The sequence below is a fragment of the Hypomesus transpacificus genome, chromosome 19 (genome assembly GCF_021917145.1).
Source record: "Hypomesus transpacificus isolate Combined female chromosome 19, fHypTra1, whole genome shotgun sequence".
In the NCBI taxonomy this organism is placed as follows: domain Eukaryota; kingdom Metazoa; phylum Chordata; class Actinopteri; order Osmeriformes; family Osmeridae; genus Hypomesus; species Hypomesus transpacificus.
This window is the reverse complement of record NC_061078.1, coordinates 15,653,311-15,666,150: the sequence shown is the minus strand read 5'-3', so window position 1 is coordinate 15,666,150 and position 12,840 is coordinate 15,653,311. Positions and strand designations below refer to the sequence as shown.

General features: G+C 43.5%; 1 pseudogene; it reads right to left on the bottom strand.

Annotated features, from left to right (window-relative positions):
* Positions 1 to 9,288: 9,288 nt before the first annotated feature.
* Positions 9,289 to 12,344, bottom strand: LOC124482063 (annotated as a pseudogene).
* Between the last annotated feature and the right edge of the window lie 496 nt (positions 12,345 to 12,840).

The window sequence follows — 12,840 nt, the reverse complement described above, 5'->3', positions numbered from 1 at the left end:
TAACAATTTTAAAATTCCATGACTTTTCCAGGTTTTCCATGACCGTACGAACCCTGTAATTTGCATACAAATACAAATTGCAGAGCATATGTATTTGCATGTCTTCACCAGTAGCTAAAGAAATGTGTCCCACAGAGTGAGAGATTGAAAGAGAGGCCAACAACCTCTCAGACCTAGCGTCTAATGTTATTAGAACCGGTAAGCATTATAACACATTAAGAAACCTTAGTACAGGCCTGGCCAACCCGCGGCTCCCGAGCCGCATGCGGCTCTTTGCTTGGTCTCGTGGGCTCTTACATTCATATCGAATTTTGTGTTTGTGTTTTTTTCAGGAACACACATGTGTGTTCAATGTTCATGTTGAGTTCAATATTTGCATCCCAACCATATGCACGTCTGACGTGAAGTTTCGCATGATCGTGTCTGTATACATTCACTTTGTGAATGCGAAACGTGTTTGGTGTGGACTAACATAAAACTCCACGCTGAGCTTAGAGGGAGGGAAAACCTCGTTGTTGAGTAAACAATTGGTGTCAAGTTCGCTCTGAAAATGGCAGGGGAAAAATGCTCAGCAAAACGCAAATATGAAGATGAACATGGGAAATTTTTAACAGATGAGAGTTTATATTTTTTGTTGTACGTAATGGTCATTCTGCCTTATGCCATTAGCGCATTTCAAGGCTTCAAATCTTCAGCGCCACTTCAGCTCACTCCAACATTGACCAGGAATTTCCAAAAGAGATTTCATTTCGCAAGAACAAGGTAATTACTTTGAAAAGTCAGGCAGAAAAGCAGATACAGTTGCACAGTTGTTTGTTGTCACGTTAGTCTTATTCTCTAATTTTTTAGGCTACACACGTTCCGCATTCTGACACCTCAGCGTCTGCATGGGTTATACCATGTGAGGGAGTTCTCCCCTCCCAAATAGAGTAGGTTGGGTCCATAATCCGTCTTTTCTAAAAAGGTTTTCTCAGATAGGCTACCGATAGCGGGGCGGGGGACCCCTACCGTAACGATACGCGTCAGCGAGGATGGATGGGAGCAGGGCCGGAGTGATGGCATCACTAGACAAGGTTTTACCAATTGAAAAACTTCATGTTTATTTTACATTTAGCTCAAAAAACTAATGGCCAAAACTCCTGAACCAAGGAGGAGCTATTTCAGCTTCCATAATCCAAATTGATGTGGTTTGCTGTAAGTTAGCCTTTAGAAAATTGACATTTTATTGTCAACTTTTCCATATTGTTTACGCCAAGGCTTTGGAGCCATTATCAATTGACCTGGGGGGTATTCCAAGTAGCGGGTTTAGTGAAAACTTTGAGTTGTTTAACCTTAAAAAGAGGCATACTCCGAGTTCCACGTTCCAGAAAGAGAAGTAACGAAACCTTTTGGTAAGTTTCCATGGTAACTTACTCCGTGAAACTAACCTGCTCGCTAGCAGGTTTTCCATGCTAAACTCTGCGTTTCTACCGATCCCCTCCCACTTTATGAGCCCGATAGCTTTGGCAGACACGGCATATCATTTCCTGGTTCAGCTGAGCGATCTCGAACCTTATGTAATTTGCTTAGTTATACGCTGGGAGACGCGATTTGATGTGCTTTAATTCCCTGATGAATACCTAAGTTAACGTCACCATTTCCCGTCACAATCTGGCATTTATTTTAGCAACATTCTCAGCCCTTGGGCCTTCGTCGCTCAAAATTGACCAAATGCCTTTGGGCACTAAAATAAATACAAATAATTGAAATTGTATTTGGTCATTGCCTACAAATAGAAATCACAATGAGTAGCCCAGCCTATTTCTATCGGCTATTGTTCCTACAATTTACATGATTCATATGATTCCTACAATTTACATGATGTACCATCCGAAACTGGTGTTTCAGCAAATCTATTTCAACATTGTAGGGGGTCAATATTGGCCAAACAACCGAAAGTAATTCCCCTATGGTTTGACGGAAGATGGGAAACTGAACAGTGTATTAACATTAACCAAATAATGCCAATACCAATGGAATTACAGTTATTTGACTATTTAGATTTTTGAGTTAAATCAGAGCAAGAATGGTCAAATTAAGGTTGAATAATTTTTTTCTTTTGCTTCAAAACATAGCCTTTGCCATGGCTCATACAATTATTGTCAATGTTATAAACGGCAATTCATTACTTTACCATCATTTCCTAGGGACGCAGTGCAAGGCCGTGTGACGGTGGTAGGATAATCTGTACAGAAATGAAAGTGAAATGTAGTTTAGCCTACGTACATAGTATTAGTATATGGATATGAAAGGAGTAGCTCTAGTCTTTGAAAATTCAGGGCTAAACTATTTTGAGACAAGGTTTCCTAACAGTTCTCAACGTTTATTTTCACTGATTCTTATGTGGGTGATTTGGGAGACACTAAACTTTAATAACATGTATGCATTTTCAGTATTTCAACATAAACCTCTGGAGGGTTTAACCTCTACTGTAGCTAGCGATAGCACATAAGATAAACAATCTAAATAGCCTCAATTTCAACCTATACGTTATAGAATTTCTGAAAAATATGTTTATATATTTAAAACAATTTATGTAAAGAAGCTCAACTTTGAAGTAGCTTGTCTTTGGAAATGAAACTCTTAAGAGTCGCTTACCTTTTGGTCACATTTAACAATTTTGTATTAAATTATTTGAGCACAAATTTGCATTGTTTGTCATACAGCTTTGGTGTGCTATACAAACAATGTTTGCTTAATCATGTTACACATCACACATTGATTGCTTTTGTACATGTTTATAGTAAAGAATGAAAGACTAAATTCAAAATTCCAGTCTTTTTTTATTAAAGCTATGTTTCTGCATATGAGAAAGTTGATGACCAATGACATGCTGGGGCTGAGCAGCACATGAATTAGGCTACATGCATTGTCTACATTTATATGTGCTGGGTGCAACATTTAATATTGTGTGTGATTGGAATTCATGTAGACTATAGCTACACTAGTGTCAGAACTGAGAGCAGTCCAGTCTATCTCTGGATAAACCACTATATTGCACTCGAGATCGGTTGTCCTGCGACCAAAGAGCGACTGAACGGCAACTTAATGGTACCAAAATGTATGTATCCAGCCGACCAAGGTACGACGTCGCGGCAACGTTGTCCATGGGACCAAACAATAACGTAACCAGCCGACCAAGGTACGACGTCGCGGCAACGTTGTCCACAGGTCTAAAAATAAGGTAACTAGCCGACCAAGGTGCAACGTCGCGGCAACGTTGTCCATGGGACCAAAAAATTACGCAACTAGCCGACCAAGTTACAACGTTGCGGCAACGTTGCCCACGGGTCTAAAAATAACGTAACCAGGCGACCAAGGTACAACGTTGCGCCAACGTTGTCCATTGAACCAAAAAATAACGTAACCAGCCGACCAAGGTACGACGTTGCCACAACGTTGCCACAACGTTGCCAGAAGGTAACGTCGCGGGTTACCAACTGAGCACTTACTGTAAAAGCTATTGTCAAATGGCAATTAAATAGACCAATTATTTGTTTGTAAACATTCGGGCGCGCAACGTGGTTGCAGAAAACCGGGAAAGGATAGCATTTTAAATGGCAAAAGGACCACACGGATAATACAAATAGTTAGATTTAAAAAGACCAAAAAGGTAGTGATGGGGGAAACGAAGCTTTCCGAAGCAACAAGCTATTTGACCCAATTGTCTCGAAAAAGTATCGCTTTTTCGAAGCGTTCGATACATTTTCTCCATAGGGACATCTGCTGGTCAGTTTATGGTATGGCGACTGTATCGAGCGAAGGAAGGAATCAAGTGACGTCAAGTCCTCGAGACGTCAGTCACAATCGTCATTGACAACTTGATAAATAAAGGTTATGTGACAAACGTTTCGATTCGCAAGTGTCAAAAATATGTTGTTGTATTATAAACAACGTAACGTCTTTGCTACTTTACGTTTATAAAATTTATTTTTAGGTTCTTATAACATGAATTACACGAAGCGCTCAACTGAGTTTGGCTCACTCAGACAAAGTGAGATCGCATCCGCTCACCCCGTTTTAATGGAAATATATGCTAAATGAATACATTATTGTATGATAATGTAAGCTAGCGGTTAAGGTTTTGGAACATGCTTTTGAAACCAGGAAAGTATAGAGTTAGATTAGTTTCATAATTCAAACAAACGCAACACGATCCAAACAAACGTAACACGATTCATACAAACATAACACGATTCAAACCAACAAACGTAACACGATTCAAACAAACGTAACACGATTCACAAATGTATTTTGTGATTCACAAGTGTAACGCGATTCACAAATAAATGACCCTATTTCATTCGTTTGCAACCTGACAAACACAAGTTACAAATCCCTGCATTCGTTGGTGTGAATCCCTGCATTCGTTCGTGTGGATTTTTGGAACTTTCCTGACGCGCTTAGATTCACAAATGCATTTTTTCTAAAAGATATCCTCTGCAGCCTATCAGATCGTCTCTTCCAATTGTAGCCAATCACATTACAGTAACGTGTCTATGTGGACTTCAACAACCTGCCATAATGACGGATATCGTCTCCTTCAGATCACGAGCAATGTCGTCTGGTAGCATGTAGGTGAAATATTGCTTGTTAATCTTATTAAACCGATGATCATACGTGATTGAATATTGTTGAGAATGGCAGGATTCATGTTTAGTCATTTTCCGTGTTTCCTTGGCTAACGCAGAGCCCGTCTACCCATATTAGACATTCTCCAGTGATTGGCTGAAATTGGAGACATCTGATAGGCTGCAGAGGATATCTTTTAGAAAAAATGCATTTGTGAATCTAAGCGCGTCAGGAAAGTTCCAAAAATCCACACGAACGAATGCAGGGATTCACACCAACGAATGCAGGGATTTGTAACTTGTGTTTGTCAGGTGGCAAACGAATGTAATAGGGTCATTTATTTGTGAATCGCGTTACACTTGTGAATCACGAAATACATTTGTGAATCGTGTTACGTTTGTTTGAATCGTGTTACGTTTGTTGGTTTGAATCGTGTTATGTTTTTATGAATCGTGTTACGTTTGTTTGGATCGTGTTAAGTTTGTTTGAATCGTGTTGCGTTTGTTTGTTTGAATTATGAAACTAATCTAACTCCATAGGAAAGGGATGGCCACATTTGAAGGCTGGTAAAACTAGAGAAATATGTAGGCTATGTGCTTGTGTACGATCTCATATCTGTATCTATCTCTGTCTATCAGCTCTGGCAATCTATCTGTATCTCTGGCTCTGTCAATGAATGTATTCTATAGCGCCCATAAATAGGCCTATGTCTCCTCTCTATAACCTACGAATATTAGTGATTTCTGATGTCTTTTAAGCGTTTGAATAAAACGCTGTTTGTGTCAGCTGCTCGTGTGACGTCCGATGCTTCAGCTTCAACACTGAACACAACACTTCGACTCTGATCACGTGGTTTTTGCCCATTTCAAACGCTCGACACGTTTGTATCGGTATCAATTGTTTTGAAAGGTCGATACTGCTTCGTGAGCACGGTATCGAGCGTAACATCACTACAAAAAGGTCGAGGAGGACAGCCTTTAAGAGAGAAAGCGATTACCCATTGATCTGTCGCATCAGAATTTTGATTTGGGTCACGAAAGTCTTGAAATTTGAGTGAGAATGTCGCCCGGTACAGACCGCATAGTCGAGCGGCAGCCATGTCTTCACGTAATGTCACAAAGTTCATAATTTTACAGTTTTACAGTCAATTTTACATCTAAAAAGTCGAGCAGGGCAGCTTTCGAGAGATATAAGAATTCTGCTATTAGCCAGCTGGTCTGATTATTTTTCTGATTTGTTTAAACTGGCAATCTGAGTGAGTCTGCGTCCCTGTTACACTGTTTTGACGTTAGCCTCAGTCAGACTCGCTCACTGGCAGTGTGCACAATGTTGTATTTAACTCCATTATACACCAGAAACGTCAGGGAGGACTGCCTAATGTAGATACGGGCCTGATGAAGATAGCCAGCATCCCGGATTTCTTTAACCGAGTCTGTTTCATTCGTCATTTGCCTGAGAAAGCGACCTCTGTTAGCCAGGCTAGTTTTGCCCGATTACTTGGTCAGGCTATTTAAGGGTATCGGGGTCAAGTGACTTTTGTGCATAGAAAAGTGAAACGTAATTGTATTTGTCCAAAGGCCAAGAGCCTCAAAAAGTTGAGCAAGCCCTGCAATCCAGTGGCCAGAGATATATGATGACCTGATCGACACTCCAAGTGTAGTAGACCGGGGAGAAGTTCATCTTTTGCAACTGACATGCGCAGTTGAGCCTGCTTGACAGTTGTGTGACGCAGGGTGATAATTGGTCTATATGCAAATGCCAATGCAATCCGCAATTCAGTTTGTACATTTTGAATAAAATGTTAAATGACAGCTTAATGCATTGCATTTCATATTGACACGGTTTTTTCGACTCTTTATTCAAATGGGAATTCAATGTGGTAGTTAAACAGCGCCCCCTGTTGGACTGAATTCTCACTCTCTCGCAGAATTCCACTCCCCTACGCGTGAACGCGCGTGCACTGCCTTCCTAGCGTATTGCTATGTGTAGATTGATAGGCGAACCGAGGCGATTTAAGTGTTGAGCCTATGGTTCCCTCGTCTTAGGCTTTGAGCAAACTGTCAGTAGGCTATTTAATTCATGTTTCATTAAAATATAAGTTATGTTGCGCAGCACTTCAGAGCCTATACGATGTGTATGTCGTGCTACATGTAAAATCTGAATGATTGTCTCACGAAAATAGACGTAATGTTGAGCTGCACTTGCACCTTTTATGCATTGCAGTAGGCTACTGTGTATGAGTTCTCTTTATCTCAGATGCTACCTCACCAATTTAACAATCCTAAAAACCAACTGCGACTTGACTCAACTATTTAATGATGCAGCTATTCAGTATTTCTTTTTAACTGACGATTTTGGCAACACTGTTTTTCATCAGAATCATAAAGGGTTTTAATCGCCATGAAAGTTTGCACAGACAAGGAATTTACTTTGGCAGGAAAGTGCATACATTAAACATATAGGAACCTTAAATCTTAAATATGTGGTCTTACTATAGCTACAAAAGGTACAAAGTCTAGCTAATACTAAGGGGATTTAGAATAAATATAAAGTAGCCATAATTTACAACATAAAAATACAAAAACTACAAATAGTACAAAATACACAAATAGTGTAATAGAGTGCAAATTGCAATGTGGCAAGGTGTCATTGTGCAGATTGTGACTAAATTCATTAAAGTCAGTGTGAGCCTTTAGCCTTGTTGAAGAGGCCAACAGCGGATGGGAAGAAATTGTTTTTGTGGCGTGTGGCATTGGTCCCGATGGACCGCAGCCTTCTGCCAGAGGGGAGTGGCTGAAACAGAGTGTGTCCAGGGTTGGAGGAGTCGGCCACAATCTTCCTCGCTCGCCTCAGGATCCTTGAGGTGTGCAGGTCCTCGAGGGTAGATTGCATCCGATCACCTTCTCAGCAGTGTGGATGATATGCTGCAGTCTGCTCTTGTCCTTGGCAATTGCAGCAACGTACCAGATGGTGAGGGAGGAGGTGAGGATGGACTCAATGATGGCTGTGTAGAAGTGCACCATCATTGTCTTTGGCAGGTTGAATGTCATCAGCTGCTGTAGGAAGTACATCCTCTGTTGTGCTTTCTTGGTGAGGGAGCTGATGTTCAGTTCCCACTTGAGGTCCTGAGAGAGGATAGTGCCCAGGAAGCGGAAGGACTCCTCAGTGTTGACTGGGGAGTCGCACAGGGTGATGGGGGTGAGTGGGGCTGTGTTCTTCCTGAAGTCCACAACCATCTCCACTGTCTTAAGAGCATTGAGTTATAAGTTATTCTGGCTGCACCAGGGGCCTCATGTATAAACGTTGTGTACGCACAAAAAGCTTGCGTAAGCTGGTTTGTCATTTTTGGTGTGGCGTTTATTCGATAAATAATTAAGAAAGAAATGACCTCAGGAGCGCATTTATAGTCCATCTGCATATTCATTTATGGGAGGAGGCAAGGCGGGGTCAGTGGCTCGTTCACTTGCGGTCAATCTACGTTGATTGTGATTTATGAAGGAAAGGTGCGCAGGACCTGGCGTACGACCGGTTTTATACATGTGCATATTTCTGTGCGTAGGTACTTTTCGAGTTTTGGCCGTACGCCATCTTCTGGTATGAAAGCTGCGCAATCCTTTATACATGAGGCCCCAGGTCACCAGGTTGTCGGCTTCCCAGCTGTAATCAGACTCGTCCCCGTCAGAGATGAGCCCAATGAGGGTGGTGTCGTCCGCCAACTTCGAGTTTGACGGATGGAAGACTGGAGGTGCAGCTGTTGGTGTACCGGGAGAGTTTCAGCTGGGAGAGCTTGTCCTGAAGCAGGGCGGGGATAATGGTGTTGAAGGCAGAGCTGAAGTCCACAAACAGGATCCTGGCGTAGGATGCGGGGGAGTCCAGGTGCTGTAGGGTGAAGTGGAAAGCCATGTTAACTGCGTCGTCATCAGACCTGTTGGCTCTGTAGGCAAACTGCAGGGGGTCCAGGAGAGGGTCTGTGATGGATCATGTCCGGTTCATGTTTATCCAATTCGCTCCGTGGCGCTGTCAGATAAAACGAGGGTCCTAAAACTGCGGTCCTGAAACTGCAGCTCTCCGGCTCTGCAGGTACATGCTACTCGTATAGGGGGGAAAAGTTAGGACAATTCCAAGGGCCCCAAAAACCTAATAGAAATGATTAACTTAATTTTTTTTTTTCATTTCTTTTTTTTCATGGGGCCCAACATTTCTGTTGGCGCCCCTGCATACAGTGCGGTATAAGGTAAAGCTATCCATGCTTGATTTTTGTTTGGCAAAAATTAAGAATGAAAATATAACATATAATAATAATAATAAATATTCTCTATATAGCGCTTTTCAAAGTTCTCAAAGTCGCTGTACATGGTTAAAATAAACATAAAACAAGGACCTCATATAAAATCACAGCATTAATTACACATTAAAAGCAGATCTAAAAAGGTGCGTTTTGACTAATGATTTAAAAGTTGACAGGTTGGTGCAGTCTCTGATGGGTTTGGGGAGTGAGTTCCAGAGGGAGGGAGCGGCGATGGAGAAAGCTCTGTCACCCCAGGTCCGGTGCTTGGGGTGGACAGGAGGTTGGCATCAGAGGAGCGGGAGGGAGTGTGGTGGTGGAGCAGGTTGGTGAGGTAGCGGTTGTGAAGGGCTTTGTGAGTGAGAAGAAAAAGGCATATACATAAGTATTCCTCAATACTTTGTTGAAGCACCTTTGGCAGCAATTACAGCCTCAAGTCTTTATAAGTATGATTCTACAAGCTTGGCACACCTATTTTTGGGCAGTTTGTCCCATTTTCGTCTTTGCAGGACCTCTCCATCAGATTAAATGGGGAGCGTCAGGGCACAGCCATTTTCAGATCTCTCAAGAGATGTTCAAACAGGTTCAAGTCTGGGTCTGGCTGGGCCACTCAAGGACATTCACAGAGTTGTCCCAAAGCCACTCCTTTGTCATCTTGGCTGTGTGCTTAGGGTTGTTTTCATGTTGGAAGATAAACCTTCGCGACAGTCTGAGGTCCAGAGCACTCTGGAGCAGGTTTTCATCAAGGATGTCTCTGTACATTGCTGCATTAATCTTTCCCTCGATCCTGACTAGTCTCCCAGTTCCTGCCACTGAAAAACATCCCCACAGCATGATACTGCCACCACCATGCTTCACTGTAGTGATGGTATTGGCAAGGTGATGAGTGGTGCCTGGTTTCCTCCAGACATGACACTTGGCATTTAGGCCAAAGGGTTAAATATTTGTTTCATTAAACCAGATCATTCTGTTTCTCATGGTCTGAGAGTCCTTCAGGTGCCTTTTGGCAAACTCCAGACGGGCTGTCATGTGCCTTTCACTAAGTGGCTTCCGTCTGGCCACTGTACCATACAGGCCTGATTGGTGGAGTGCTGCAGAGATGGTTGTCCTTCTGGAAGGTTCTCCTCTCTTCACAGACCAACACTGAAGCTCTGTCAGAGTGACTATCGGGTTCTTGGTCACCCCCCTGACTAAGGCCCTTCTCCTCCTCCGACCGCTCAGTTTGGCCTGGCTGCGAACTCTAGGAAGAGTCCTGGTGGTTCAAAAAGTCTGCCATGTACAGATGATAGAGGCTACTGTGCTCATTGGGACCTTCAATGCTGCAGACATTTCTCTGTACCCTTCCCCTGTAGTCAGGTGGCTTAGCAAAATAATGGGGACACAGCGGACAAAAGCACCACATTTTTTCCAATGCTCTCCATCACCATACCTTTCAATTTAGAGGGGGTTCGACTTAATCAAGATGGTGGATGGTGGCCATCTTGGATTTCCAAGCTGTTTGCATGTAAAACCTATAAATGTCAATATATCAGCTTCCAAGTCACTTAGAAAAGTCAATCTTAGTGTCAAAGTTGACATTTTCTGGGTCAATGAATGCTAGGATGTTAGGAATATCAGTAAGTGATGTTCCCACCAGTTTCAAGACCCTGGTAACAATGATGCTGGTCGGGGCAGACTTGAAGGATCAGGCACTACTGACTCCCAGTCCTGCCTCACTATCTCACAGACCATCTTGTTTAACTGTAAGAAGAAGGCTTCAACTTCCAAATCACGACATTCACTGGAGTACGAATCACCCTTGCCACTTTACTAAGGGGGAAGTATGCACTCGCAGACCAGGTCAAATAAAATGATAACACAGCTCTTTGATTTTGTGTCATCTATGATTGGGTGGTGGAGGTGGAGAATCAGCTGGCTACAGCTGTCTGTGAGAACATTGAGAAGAACGGTGTTGTGTGTCCTGCTCAGCTATGCAAAGGGGCTCTTCACTGTTAGTGCTCTCAACAACATTGATCATAACCCATCAAGCACCACAGCCAAAGGGTCCTTCCATGGCACAGGCAACAGTCTTTTTCAGTTCCCCTCCATGTCTAATGTGGGTCACTGCCAGGATAGAACAGGCATACCTTCGCCAGAAACAAAGAGAAATCATCGCTTACCTGACAACTTCACCAGTTGCACTCAAGAAGGCTAATGTGGCTTTTCCCAAGACACCCAATCGGACAAAAACTATTGAGGGACACCTTAGTGGAGCACATGTGAAAGAGGAATGCTGGATTGAGCATTCACTAAAGGTGATCGAAAAGGAGGAGCTAGACCAGGGAGACATCGTGGCCTGGTCAGCCTACCACGCAATCTCTACATGATGTATCAGAAGACCTGCAGCCTGCTCTCACCCAGCTCTTGCCACTGTTCTACGAGAAGGCTGCTACAGCTTCCATGATCAAGCATGGGATGGATGTACAGCGTGAAGCCACACAGTTCCTGAATCCAGGACAGATCCCAGTAATGGCCGTGGATGCACCACTGTATGCACTGGCCAAATATATTCTGTGGAACTGGCCACAAACACATGGTGTAGACAAATGTGTAGTCATGTTGGGCGGCCTCCATATCGAAATGGCAATGTGGAAGACATTTGGTGACTACTTGGAAGCTTCTGGATAGACCACAGCACTGACTGAGGCGGGCATCGCATCCACTGGCACAGCCAACTCCTTCCTCAAAGCATCCCACCTCACAAGGACAAGACATGCCCATCAAGTGAGCGCCCTGGCACTGGCAAAGCTGCAGCACGATGCCTTCTTGGACATGATGCCTGAGGGACCACATGATGAGAAGACCAAAAGCCTGGAGACAAGACATAATCAGAAAGAGTCCAACATTCCAGTACTGGGATACCATCCTCTTCATGGAACTTCTGGGTCTGATATTCGTGCGGGCCCACAGAAAACAGGATTTTCCACTCTATGTGGAGACACTCAAAGCTCCTGTTCCATGGTTCTTTGCCCTTGATCATCAGAACTACGCGCAATGGATCCCTGTCCACATTCGCAACATGGAAAGCTTGCCCCTCATCCATTCACAGGGAATATGAAGAACATGGCCATTGGGTCTTTAACAAGAACAAAAACAGATTCTCTAGCATGCCGATAGATCAGGCTCATGAGCAGAACAACGATGCAGTGGGACTCACAGAAAATCCCTCAGCATTCGAGAAGTGGATGATCATAGGGCCTGAACAAGCACAACTCCTAAAATAGTTTGAGCAGGAGTATATCTCAGAAGAAGGCAAGAAACAACAACACCACGAAGAAGGACGCTCACCCTCACTCTGGTGACCACCATCAGTGGGATGAGCAATCAGTTTCCTGGACGATACCTCAGAACTACTTACGCTGGACACACGGAATGTGATTGACGGGTCTGTGGTCAACACCGTCCGCATTGTGGAATCAGTGGGCAGTGATCAGTACAACAAGTACCATAACACAGTGATAGTGGACTGCACACACTCCATTCATGAGCCCATCAAAAATAAATTACTGCCGCTCTTCAGATGCCCAACACCCAAGACCAACAGCAAGCAGGCAGGGCAGATCTCAATGTTGAAGGATGTTGTGGCACTCTTCACGCGATTATACATAGTCACTCAACACAGAGAGGGGGACCTGAGCACCTTCTTTGAGCACGAAAATCATCCATACCCTCCTTCTCTATCCGACAGAGGGAAACTACATCTGGGAAAGAAGTCAGATCTGCTAAACGTCTAGCTAGTCTTGATTACATGTGGAACCAGAGTGGTCGGTACAGACACCAGCCACTCCATGCTGCCATGCAACCATGAAGAGACCGACACCAGGATACTGATCCACCTGCTTGATGCCCTTGGAGCATGGCTCTTCTACCTGCTTGGTGTGCACCGTGGATACAGATGTTGTCAT